The sequence below is a fragment of the Bombus bifarius genome, unplaced genomic scaffold (assembly GCF_011952205.1).
Source record: "Bombus bifarius isolate JDL3187 unplaced genomic scaffold, Bbif_JDL3187 scf7180000008232, whole genome shotgun sequence".
Lineage (NCBI taxonomy): Eukaryota > Metazoa > Arthropoda > Insecta > Hymenoptera > Apidae > Bombus > Bombus bifarius.
Window position 1 is genome coordinate 99914 of NW_022884527.1, and position 12877 is coordinate 112790.

Consider the following 12877-nt stretch of genomic DNA (forward strand, 5'->3'; position numbering starts at 1 on the left):
CAGGACGACTATGTGCTAATTTATGTTGGCTTTTTTAAATTTATTCAGTCCTTCGTTCGTACTTCTTTTTTAATCACTCTGCTCGCTCATCGTTCTTAATTTATTACTTTATTATATCTAAATTACTTGGCAATTCGCAGGGAATTGAATAATCCTACGAGATTTCAGCCTTCTTCTTAGAACTCTTAAAACAGAGACATGAAAATACGTTGTATTTTAAAGTTCATGTGTACTTTTACGTATCTATAGAATAAATAAAGATAGTATCTAGGACAAGATTAAATAATCGATAATACAAAAACCAAACAAAGTTTAATTATTTGATATACACACATTTAATTTTACACACGCTTAATTGCTACTACTAATTAAATAACGGTGGTTTAAAAATAAATTACTGAGAGGAGAAATCGAACATGGAGACTGGTTTCGTTGCGAATGTTTTTCACATAATCGTGTCATCATTTGGTTGGTCCAACGTATTAATAATTGCCCGATTGTGTAATAATCAAAGGCGAGAAGGACAGTATCGTTCTCAATCGAGAATGATATAACATAAATACCCTGGAAGAATATATCTCGTGCCGTTCTCTTCTCATTTTCAATTAGCTGCAGAATATCGATAGCGATCTTTGATGATATATCGCACAGAGATCTTACAGAATGTTTGCGAAGCTTGGATCCGTCTTCGAGATTTCAGATGAAAAGGGGTACGATACGTCTGAAAGGAAAAATAAATTAAAGGTAAACGGTAAACCAGACTGAAAAATCTGAGAAGCAATAATATTATTACAACGGAGAATAAGTTTTTACGGAATCCAGAAAAAGGTGCGCGTAAAAATAAAGATCGTAAAGATGGAGGGTATATTTCGAGATAAATTAGATACTTTGATCTCAAACAATAAACCTATAAAATCAAACTCGAACAATATTCGTTATTCCATTCGCGATACGATCTAGATATTGAAATTGTTAAAGATTTGAAATTTCCATTTAGCTGATCGATTTAACTCGTTTCAATTCAATTTAAAATCCTCAATTATATTTTAAGCGATTCAGCTACATCAAACTCGATTCAGTTAAACTTAACTCGATTCAATATTCACGGGATGCGAGTCATTAGTATATACATAATTCAAACTTCGTAAGGAAAGAAGCAAAATGAAAATGTTGTTTGTATCTGATAAGAATCTGAGAAGCGATTTCGTCCCATCGATCATTTCTTGGTTGGTTTCCGGCGACGTATCGATCAGCTACGCCTCGTTCAGGCACCTGTTCTGATAGTTTTTGGCGCCGTAGTGTCGACTGAACCTCGCGGTTATTTATTATCGTCTCGATTCATCGGCACGCAGGTCCAATGTCCTGCTGATAAGATAAGGGGAAGCCGCGGAGCTCCCGGGTCTTGTACGTACACGCGCGGACTATAAGCAATCTCTCTTTATCTATCAACTACCGTCAACCACCCTACCACCATCATCGTGTGTAAAGCTCTTTTATCGTTTTCTAACTCTTTAGATTACACAGACCTAACGATTTTTATAGGAGTCCAATATGGAAGATATTCCAGATTTATGATAATAAATGTGACAAATTTTTTCCCCCTGCTAACTTAAAAATATGAATATGCCTAGAACGAAAATTTTATTACTAAATGATAGATAATCTCGAGATTCTCTTTAGACGGAGACGATAGAATTCCAGAATTTAATCTTAGAACTCACTTGTAGATAATTAGACAAAGTAAATCCATAAATCACACAGTAAATACACAGTAACTCCAATAAATCACCATTTACTGGGGCGAAATTTTAGCTAGTGTTTGGTTAATTCTTTCATGATCGGCGTTGCATAAGTTCTTCTTCAATCTAAAGAGTTTATAATGTGGTTTGGCGACGAGTTTATAAGATAGTGGTTAAAATCAGTTAAAATGGTTAAAATGGTAAGTGGTTAAAATTAAGTAATCTTTATTACACCATCTAGTATAGTAACTGTCGCTCGACAATTTATGCGTCTTATCAACGTTATCATATTCACTCGACTCGTACTCATCGCTCAACGAATCTTTCCCAATGATTTTGTTCGTTTTTGTACGAAAGAAACGAGACACGAGGAAGAAACGGAGAAAACCTGTTTATCGAGGATCTGATGAAAATTACACGGATTAATCGAGGGTAGATTAAAAATGTGGAAAGGAAAGAACGAATGGATACGAGGAACACGGCCCTGAATTCCATTCCAGAGACTTTTGTCCCTGTGTTCGCGTCCCTGAGACCGAAGCAGTCGCATCGTGCCACGACGTAGACGTTCAGTTACACGCCACGAATGTTAATCCCCCTCGTCGTGTCTCCACTAGACCCCTCACCCTTCGTAGATCCGCGCCAAGATCTCTTCGTGTCGAATATTCCACCGTATACCGGGTGACAAATTCTACTGGACTATGGAACGAAGAATCTCGCTAGTACAGAGTTGAATTACTTTTACCCTGAGAATTTTGGATTATCTCAGAAGATTAGGAGACGGAAGTCGAATCTTTTCTTAGGAATTAAGTTCCTTGGTTATTTTTAGAAAGGCTAGTGAAGTACGAAGAACAATGTGCGAAGCAATAAAATTTTGTTCCTAGCTCTCGTACAATAAGAAAAAGGAAGATCTTGGCTTTTGTTACAATTCCGGATATGTATAATTAAATAAAATCATGTTGATAATCACTGAGGAGAAATCTGTTTCAGAAAGCGTGGGCTGTGCTTCCCTAGAAAGCTGAAGGAATATATCCAAATCTTTACGTTGTCATAATAATCGCTATATAAACAAGAATTAATTAGCAAGGCCTCGTCGAGTTGGGTGGTTCCAATCTCTCGCCAATATTTAAGTTCTTCTCATAGCATCTAACGAGGCGTCGGATTTCTTTGTGTCTAAAGAAGAAAAAGCATCGTCATAAATCGGCCTAGGTATTCTCGTTAATTTCGAGGTTTAATTCAGGCCGAAGTCTTCGAAGCAAGCGTTGCGTTTCTCATCGAATCCTGTGGAGGCTTCGTCCAGCGTTAAAGTCCTGAAAATAACGAGGCAGCTGTTGGCGTATCCTGCAGAGCTTCTTCTTGTCCTCTATCACGTGTTTCCAGCCTCCCTTTTTAACCGTCTTTTCTTTTTATTGCCTTTCTCATTCTTCTCCTTCTCCTTCTCTTCTTTTCTGTCCCCCTCGTTCCTTTCTTCTCCCCCCCCCCCCCGTTGTATCTCGATTCTTTTCTCTTTTCTTTTTCTTTTTTGGTATCACACTTGGTCTTCCGATATTTCCTGTTTTCTTTAATCTCTCTCTTGGATCTGCATCCCCTGTGCACATGGGGATTTTTGCGATTCTTTAAGATGAGAACCTTTGGGATTGAGAAACGGAAGGGGATTTCTTAGAAATGGCAGATGTTCAAACTTCTCTTGGTATTCGGATCTTTCCCCTGTTCTTTCTTTTAATTTCTCAGCAACATTTTCCTTCATTCTCCTCTATTCTCCTTCTTCATTTCTTCTCTGTTTCTATTTTCTTCCCTCTTTTTCAATTATTCTCAACGTCTCATCTTCCACCGACCCTCACTACCTGTTCCTTCTTCCTCTATTTTTCCATTAACTTTCAACGACTTTCAGTAGCCTGTCCGAAGTAGGGCGAAAGTCGCAAACGTTTCGAGTAATTACGCCAACGAGTTTATTAAAATTATCCCGGCAATCGGGCATCTCGATTGTAAACGTCCTCCTTCTCTTTTACTTTTCGCTTCCTGCCACTGGTTTCGAACAGGTTGCAGAAGACGCTTTCGAACGTTACGCAATCGAAAGTGACTTTCGAAAAGCGTCGTCGTGTCCCGAACGAAATTTATTTTCGGTGATAGAACGATTAAAATTAAATGGAGAGGAGGCATGAGACGCCCGTGTCACATCGACGATTCTGGATTTCGAATTGAAACCGACTTCTCGTGAGAAACAGGTGGATTTTATGGAGGAATCGATTCGAGGTCGATGTCGTAACCTTTTCGATGCTTCACGACTTTCCTAGCGGGATTTTTACGGGAGAGATTGTGTATAAAATCGTTTTTGGATCGGAGAAGATGAGGCGAAACGATAAAGAGCGAAGATCGAAAATTTTTATTACCCTAGTTAATTTTCTATAAATTTTACGACGTCAGCTTTTACCTGTCTACGTGTATCGGTAATGGGCATGCAATTTTTTACCAATTTCATCGATAAAATATACATTATACATCATATTATATTATATATATTTACTAGATATCATATTATAAGAAATTTCAATTGCCCATCTCTCGTTCTGAGTTCCATAATGTTCAATGGCGAAATAATTTTCCATAGTGAACTGGTCGTGTTCTTTGAGTTCGCATGGAGAATGAACTTTTTTTCTGGCGTGGTCGAGGCTGGATCGAAACTAGGCTTAGCCAGTAATCCAATGACTGTTGGGAAATTCTCGCAACCGATGTATCGTAATCGGACTCTGATGCTATGAAAGCTATACCTATATTTGTGGCTCGTAACTGACGTTGCTGCTGGTCGTCTGGATTTCCCACGTATCACTCCGTTTCGAGTAAATTTAGTCGGTCGAACCAGCTCACCGCCTCATCTTCCCGCCTCCGGATCCTCTCCAAAACGAAATCTAAACGAAATTTTCTCCTAACAAAAATGTTCCTAGGTCCCGGGATAAGTTTCTAAACTTAGAATGCTACACTTTTTACGTGCAATCTGCAAGAAAATTTTCAAGCCAACTTCCTAAGCGTAAGATATAATAACGTTCCGGATTAAAAATTCGAATATTTAATCTCATTGTGTAATAGTTCTCGCATGCAAAATTATGAAGAGGCTCCACTATATTTTTTTAATAAAGTCCGACGAAAATTCTCTTATCAAAGAGTAAAATAGAAATATCGAGTATATTAAATAACGAATATATTTCGTGTAATTAACTCGATATCAAAATCAAAGAATTACATATCGAGATTGGTAACCAGTTGAAAATCACGGAGGACGAGTCTTCTCCTGATAATCGAGCTCTCATCACTTCAAATGAAGTTTCTCGATCTATCGAGAGTAGATTGAACCGAGGACAACAGGTAGGGAATAGAAAGAAATATCCTGGGTTCGTTTATTGCTAAAGGATCGTTTCGTTAAATTACTGTTAATTAAAGAAAAAGCGCGAGCCCGGTTCACTCTACTTTGTACACGTGTAACTTCGAAACGACACGTTTTACGCCTGTCACTTCTTCGTACCTGTCCTACCTAGCCTGTTTTATCGTGCACCTCGTACGATCATATAGCTACAAAAAATCTTGCTGAAAAAACGAGACATGAAAATCCGACGGTTTATCGAGGCAGATATCTATATTTATTATGCAAATTCGTGTTCGTCTTAAGTATAGATCATTTATATTTATTATTTGCTAATTCCATAAGAAAATAAAATTAATGAAATTCGTTTGTGGTTACTATGTGCTTGTTGCTTCAGTGCGCATAATGCAAAGTAACAGTGACTAGCAACACGAGCAAAGAAATTGAAATAATGAGTGCTGGTTACACCACGTCGTGCAACTAACCGTGAAGTTAGCTGCAATCACGGTACAAAGGTGTCTAGCATAAACCTAACCTCGTGTATCTCTACTCGATAGATCCAATAAGAATATGAGTATATGTAATCGCTAATTAATAGCTCTTTACATACTAAACGTAGCTAAACAGTAAACGTTGCTAGCGTCAGATATTTCGAATCACTTATTTCATTGAATTTTGGTGAGATGATATTTACATATATGTGGAACAAGCGTAATTGTAACTGTAGTTGCTGACTAGTATATTTAATCGTTTATTTTAAGCTACACATATAATATAAGTAATAATCAGACCGCGAATGTTTATGCAAATGCCTATTTTCGTGGAACTAATTAAAAAGATGAAAATTAAATAGAAATTTGTTTCACCAACTGCGTATCGTAATGTATGGTACGTTCAAACATTGTGTCTATTATTGGTAAATTTGTGCGTCTTTGTATTTCAGGTAAATTCATAAAAATCCGTAGTCTAGTAATAGTAAATAAAATCGTCACCATCTCGGATGACGTTGAAAAGATCCTCGTCTCGTCTAAGTGCGGTTGGTATGGCGTTCGAGCTGCATACATAAAAGGAAGACTCGCACGGCAAAGAAGAGCCAAGAAGAACGAAGAAAAATTCGAAACTGGCCGTTAGGCGTCGAACGTAATTACAGAGCATGGTAAGACGCTCGTTAATGGCCGTCGCTTCACCACGATGGACTTAATGGCGCTAGACAAAAATTATTTTCCGTGAAGCGATAATGGTGTTGGTAGACGCACAAGACGTAGGACTGAACCAAACGAACGCAAGAGGATGAAAAGAGGAGAGCCTTCGAAACCTCTCAAACGGTCATCTCTCTGTATCGGGCGAATCGTGCGCGACTGGCCAATTTATACACAGGCGGACTCGTGCGCCTAAAGCTCGTTTCACACGGATGAAATTCCGATATGCAATGTGTAAGCGTATTTAAGAATTTAGGTATTCGGCGGAGATTTAAGTATTTAAAGATTCTGTAATTTTGGAATTTATTAATTTAGACGATTGGAAATCTGGGTATTCACGAAGAATATTTAAATTTATGAATTTTTAGCCAGTTATCATCCATACCATCTAGGATTTTATCGATATCACAATTTACGAATTGTGAAATTTACTCATTTGATTATGTAGGAATCTAGAAATTTAGGGCTTCGGGAATTGTGAGTGTTGGGCTTTAAAAAGCGATACGAGATATTAGAGTGACAGTATCGATAGTTTCTTCGGCAATGGAAGTCGTGAAACGTTGAAACCTGTTGTTCGGACCAAGTCGTATGTCTAGAAACACCTCTTGTCTTGGATATTGCCGATTGACGATCGATAAAGGTGAGGCATTTAGTACGATGGACTGCCTTAGAATTCCATTTGAAATTCTAAAAACGTTCATCGTATCACAAATGTCAATGAAGTTGATTCTCCGATTAGCAAACCGATGATGGTCTTCCATCGTTAGAGATATTCCTGTCTTTTATTTACCGTTCAACGCGTTTCGCGTTTACCAAGTACATTGTAACGAAGAACCTTCAAACCATTTACATATTTGTTGTTTCGAACACACATTTTCTATCGTACAGATTATATTTGAATATTTCGTAAACACTCTAAGGCAAGTCATTTTTTCCATAGACCAAGACACGTTAAAGAATATATTATGTTTGGTTCAAGACAGAGCATTCGCATTCACACCAGGGCTGATATCGTTGCTTTTATTTGATAATCCAAGGGAAAAGAGATAAAGCATTGCATGCTCTAAAAATTCTTACATCACTAGTTGAAAATTGCCACGGTATAGAAATATTATTAACGCTTTATATGCCGGTGTTTTTATCGACAACTCTTTCTTTTGGGTGCTTTTTTAATAATAAATATTAATAAAATGAAATATATAAGTTGCTTGATATATTAGATTAATCGACGGTAATTTTATGGTAATTTTACGATTTCTCATACGAGCGAATGTATCGCGTCGTGTGGACTCTCCTTAAGAAAGTCACGGCGGTCCTCTGGGCTGGAATATTGCCTCTTGTAAGTACGTTATGTAGGTACCAGCGTGCAACCTGCGGTGCAACTTGTCAGCCAACATCATTATCGATGCCGGCTCGGGTCTCGGTCGAAACCCGTGCGTTTATCGCGACTTCGTTATTTATATCTCGCTCCGCTTGGCAATAACTAATAGAGATCCTTGCCTTCTCCGCGTTGCGTTGGCACAAGTCGATATCATGGTTTGATTACGTTTCATCGGCCATCTTGAACAGTTTCTTTCCCTATCGCGTCGAGGCATCCGCGAGTTCTTTTGCGACCAGTTTCTTTCGAGTTAGGGAATGGAACATGGTTCTTCATGTTCTTTACTACTTGCGCTCGATACCTTCCTTTTTTATTTTCTCTGTTTTTTATTGGTCTCCCCTCTTTTCCTGTCGTTTGCTCTTTTCGCAGCCGATATTTTTCGTTTTGCTTGTTCTTAGTTAATGGAACACTGATAGGGAAATTGAACGATTGCGATTCGACGAGGAAGCTGCCACGCCTGTAACTGATTCTAACGTCTCTTCTCCTCCTCTTCTTCCTCTTATTCACCTGCCCTACGATCATTTTCCCTATTTCCTTTTATCCACTATTTTTCAAAATAAACTGAAATATTTATTGTTTGATCTGTGGTACTTTCAACTTTTTACTTTTAACTTTCTTTAACTTTCTTTTAACTTTCAAAATATTCGCACCTATCCCGAATTGTATTTGTTTACATAACCGATTTACCATCAACCTCTAAGTCCAAAATATCCACACGTGCCGACAATAATATGCACTCGAGCCTAATCGGAGCTGATGAATCATTCAAATCGACATACCGCGGGCAACCAATAGAAAGAACCATTTTACCTAACGCTGTAGATGCGCACGTTGATCTAGAAAGAGATTTCATTTTAAAAACCTAGAAGTTTGAGACACCGGAGGGTAGAGACCCCCGGAGCGAAGACGCATGTGGTTCGCACGTGTTCCTCCGCCACGTCTCCCTTTACCCTCAGCCTCGACCGACAAAAAACGCGAAACCTGCCACTCTGTGGCTGGTCTTCGTGCATCGTGCACGTGCACGATAGTGAATGCAACGCCATGTGCAACGAGCACCATTCGCTTCAGACAATATTCTCTAATTGCACGTTTCGCTATGGATGCGCAGAGAGGGGAAGAAATTGGTGTGTCGGCGAACTCAGTTCCCGCAAAAACGATGTTCCGTCTGGTGGAAGCGATGGAAGCCGTTCCCTTTCGTCCGAGCCTGGCCCCAGAGCCACTTCCTCTTCCTTTTCGGGAGCCGGGCACGCCTCTCGAGAGAACCTCCGTAAGGGCTGCCACCGGCAAAACAGAAAGCTTCGCGTTTCATTTCCTTTCCAGCTAGTTCTTGATCCTGTATTCGTAGGTTGACCTTACGTTTCACTGGATGAGTTGGTCCTCATCGTGCGTGGATCAATGCCTTTCTTTTTCGCTGCAATAAGTTGTTAACGGTCTTGTAAAAATTGTTAATGGAGGTTCCGTGGAATTCTCTGATAGTTGTTGGTCGCTTATGGTTGTGGAAATGGAACTTACGAGTCTAAGGTTGTGTTAACAAAGGGCATAGGATATAGAAATAAGGGCATAGAAATATACGAAATATACTAAGAACGCAGGGATGTGAGAAGGTAAAAGAAGTACAGTAGAAGATACGTAGATGTAAAATTATAGGAACGTGGGAACATAGAAATATACTTAAGTTACTCGTAGAGACAACAGGGATATAAGAAAATGGGAAAATGGCAATGTGAAATTCGAGGTATATGAGATCAACAAACGGTGTAACAATAGTATCATAAAAATCTTTAAAATTGCTATAAACGTAGGCTCTCTTTCATGAAATCTTCGCAACTCTGTTCATCTGCCGTCGTAGTTAAACATCAACAATCAAAAGTGATAACCCAATGTGTTGAATCGGATCTTACGACGAAGACAGTCTCGCGCAGACGATGTCCAGCGGCGAGACAAGGGACACTCAGGTTCTACCGGTTCTTTTTGGGGGGCACAAATTGGGTTGCGCCTGCGGTTTGCGGTAGCAAGGAAAGAGGTTGTTGAGCGCACCAACACCACCGGGCACGATACCTGTGCACGGGTCGGAAACATGCGCCTGTACACCGGCCACGCCACACCGCTGTAAGGAAGAAAGAGGTCGATCCGTCTGCAACAGGCAAACTCCGATGAATCATCCTCTCTCGTGTGCCAGTCTTGCTTTCACGCGAGTTTGTTCGCACAAATAAAGTTAACGTTTTCACATTTGTGCTCGATCCTCGTACAATTAAATCGATCGACAAATATCGACAATAGACGCAATTAACTGATTCCTGTAAAATTTGTTTGAAGATACCCTGATTCGTTTTCGGTCATACGAGCTTCTTCGCAGATTCGCCATTTTATGTGATTTTCACATTTCTTCGCGAATATTTATGGTAACGACGTTGAAATTCGAAATTCGTAAAACGACTCTTGTCTTTATGCGATGTCTTTATAAAGGTATCACCTGAAATTTCTTTAGGTATTTTCTTTCGGAGCGTCGTATCGTTTATGGCAGTGAACGAAATTAGAACAAGGTACATATAAGAACTTCGGTGAACCTGGCTGATCCGACCAGGTGATTTTTTTTTTTTTTTTTGCCGACGCAAAATGCCTCCCCGTGAACGAGACTTTACACGGCATTGACCGCGCGTGGTAACTCCTGAACAGCGATGGCCTCGAGTCGCTCTCGCTCTGAAAAATTCCATTTTACGATTAAACGAACCATCCGATATTTCGAAGAACCATCGTTCTCCAAAATCTCAGACCTTTTTGCAATAAATCTGATTACGTTGTACGGCAAAATATTACAAAGACCTGCCAACGTTTCGTCGATTTATATTTAAAAAATCATGCGTTCAAAAATTAGAAGGGCGAAGTATCCAACGCTACTCTCGAAGCTCGCGTGTGTCTTTCTTTTTGCGCCTGTTTCTTCTTTTTCCTGCTGTTTCACCGATCCGTCTTAATATTCGATCCAACGTTTCGTATCCCAGGGGCCGGTGGGTTTCGTTGCTCGCTCGACCACAACCGCGTATACGTGTACGAACACACTAATTTTTTTCCTGATGGTTGGCGTGCTCGCGAAATTTATACGCGCATGCCTGTTAATTAACGTCACCGAAAACGATCGAGTCGCGGCACCACGATAAAAATGTGCTGATCGATGAAAAAGACCCACGGCCACGCGAAACGCGAGGCGTATCCATAATTCTAGATGTCTCATCCTGCAGGAACACTCATCGATGTCGAAAGAAAACTTTTTTCCAAATGCATTATGTTAATCGATAATTTTAGCGAGAGAAAACGCTTTTAGTCCTTTCTTAGTCCTTCCATGATTTGTAGATTAGAGTACGAAGATTTGTTTTCTTTGGAAAAATTGTTCACAATAAAAGAATTCGCCAATATTTCGATATTTTTTTCAATATTTCGATATTTGCTAATATTCTTAAATAGTGGAAATTATTTCAACAAATCTTCCTTTGCATCGGAGTCATAAATTCGTTGGTACCTAACCCCATCTTTATGATAGTACCCACAGTCAAAGAGGAAATAGCGAAATATAGCGACAGATATAGCAAAAGAGTCAACAAGCACCGAAACCCCCTAATCACTGGACTACTTGATACGACGGACCAGATTCGCAGGCTGAAGAGGCACTACCCGCTAGACCTAAACGCTAAATTCAATTAGTAATCTAAATTAAGTAATATTTACTTATTTATAATACTTACTTATAAATTATACTTATCTATAATAAGTATTAACTTATTATAAATAATCAGCCATGTCACTGTGCCACGCCAGAAAAATTACTGAAAATTCTCAACGCGAGAATTGATTGTAATTTTAATAAAAAAAAAAAAAATCTTTATGATATTAATATTCGTATGGCGAGTAAAATTGCCAAATTTTCCAAATCGATAACGGCACTCGTAATCAAAGCTATACCAATTAACAAGGAGAAAGACACTTTCCAGTTTTTTCGTAGCTTATTGCGTTCCAAAAGCGAACGGCTAGTCGAGCAGGCAAATTGCTGTGATAGATCGAAAGAGTGGTTGCGATTCAAAGCGTCAGCGTGACACGGTGTCTCATTATTTGCGGCTGAAGGAGGAGGAATCAGTTGTCGGGACACGTATTAGCCGGCGTACGTGGCGACATCCGCTAATCAAATACAAGTGTTCGCCAGCCGTGGCGTATTATAGAGACGTAGACGTAGCGAAGGCTGTTTGAGTCTTGATATCGCGATAAATACGCGTTTAAGCGGTCTATAATCTATAATTGTGGTCGCGTGCGTTGTATTTTTAAACCTGAACGCCATTTGCTGCCTTCAAAGAGGAACTGTGGTAACGCGGTCTTCGGGATAGCTGGATCCTCAAATTTTTCTTCTCTCCTTTCTTCCTTGTGTTTTACGGTAGCTTGTTCCTTTAGATCTTTTTATCAAGATATGAAAAAAGAAGTTAGAAAGAGAAATCTCTTAAAAAGAAGACCTAAATAAAAAAGATTCGATCGATTTGCGTAGAAATTAAAGTTCGATCGCGACGGAGCTTCTCGGATGGAACGATAGCGTGTTTCAGCTTAGCTGTATCATGGTCGACCTCAGCGTCGCCGTTGCATCTCGACCGTCCGATTGCGCCGAAGTGTATTTTTTTTACGTGCAGCCGGTTATGGGATCCCTATGGCACGTGAGGTACTGTTACAACGGTCTGTTCAACCGACCCAACGACCATCCGTGGCCCATGATCGGTCAACTCGTTCGCAGTGCCGTATATTTCTGGCGTCGACCAATGATCTTTTCCTTGTGACGATATGCGGCATATCTTATGACATTATACGTTGTATAAGACGTTCCTGATAACAGCTTTATATTTGTTGGTAGATAAATTTGCGAGATGAGTAGAAAAGTACTATTCTCTAAACGTAATACAATATTCCGAATAAATCTTCTACACTTTCTATGGTTTTCAAAGCAAGTTTAAAGTCTAGAGTATCTTAATCTACGATCTATCTTACGTTATCGGGCGATTTTTCCTTAATACGTGCTTGGGTTATGTAAATTTAAACGAGCATCGAACACTTTTCAATATTCAATCCAGATGATGTTACTCGATTACGACCAATAAAACCATCGCTCGAACTAACGCGGAAGAATTCCAGTGGACACTGCATGATGCCTGAATGAAAAGTACTGCAAAAATTTAGCGAA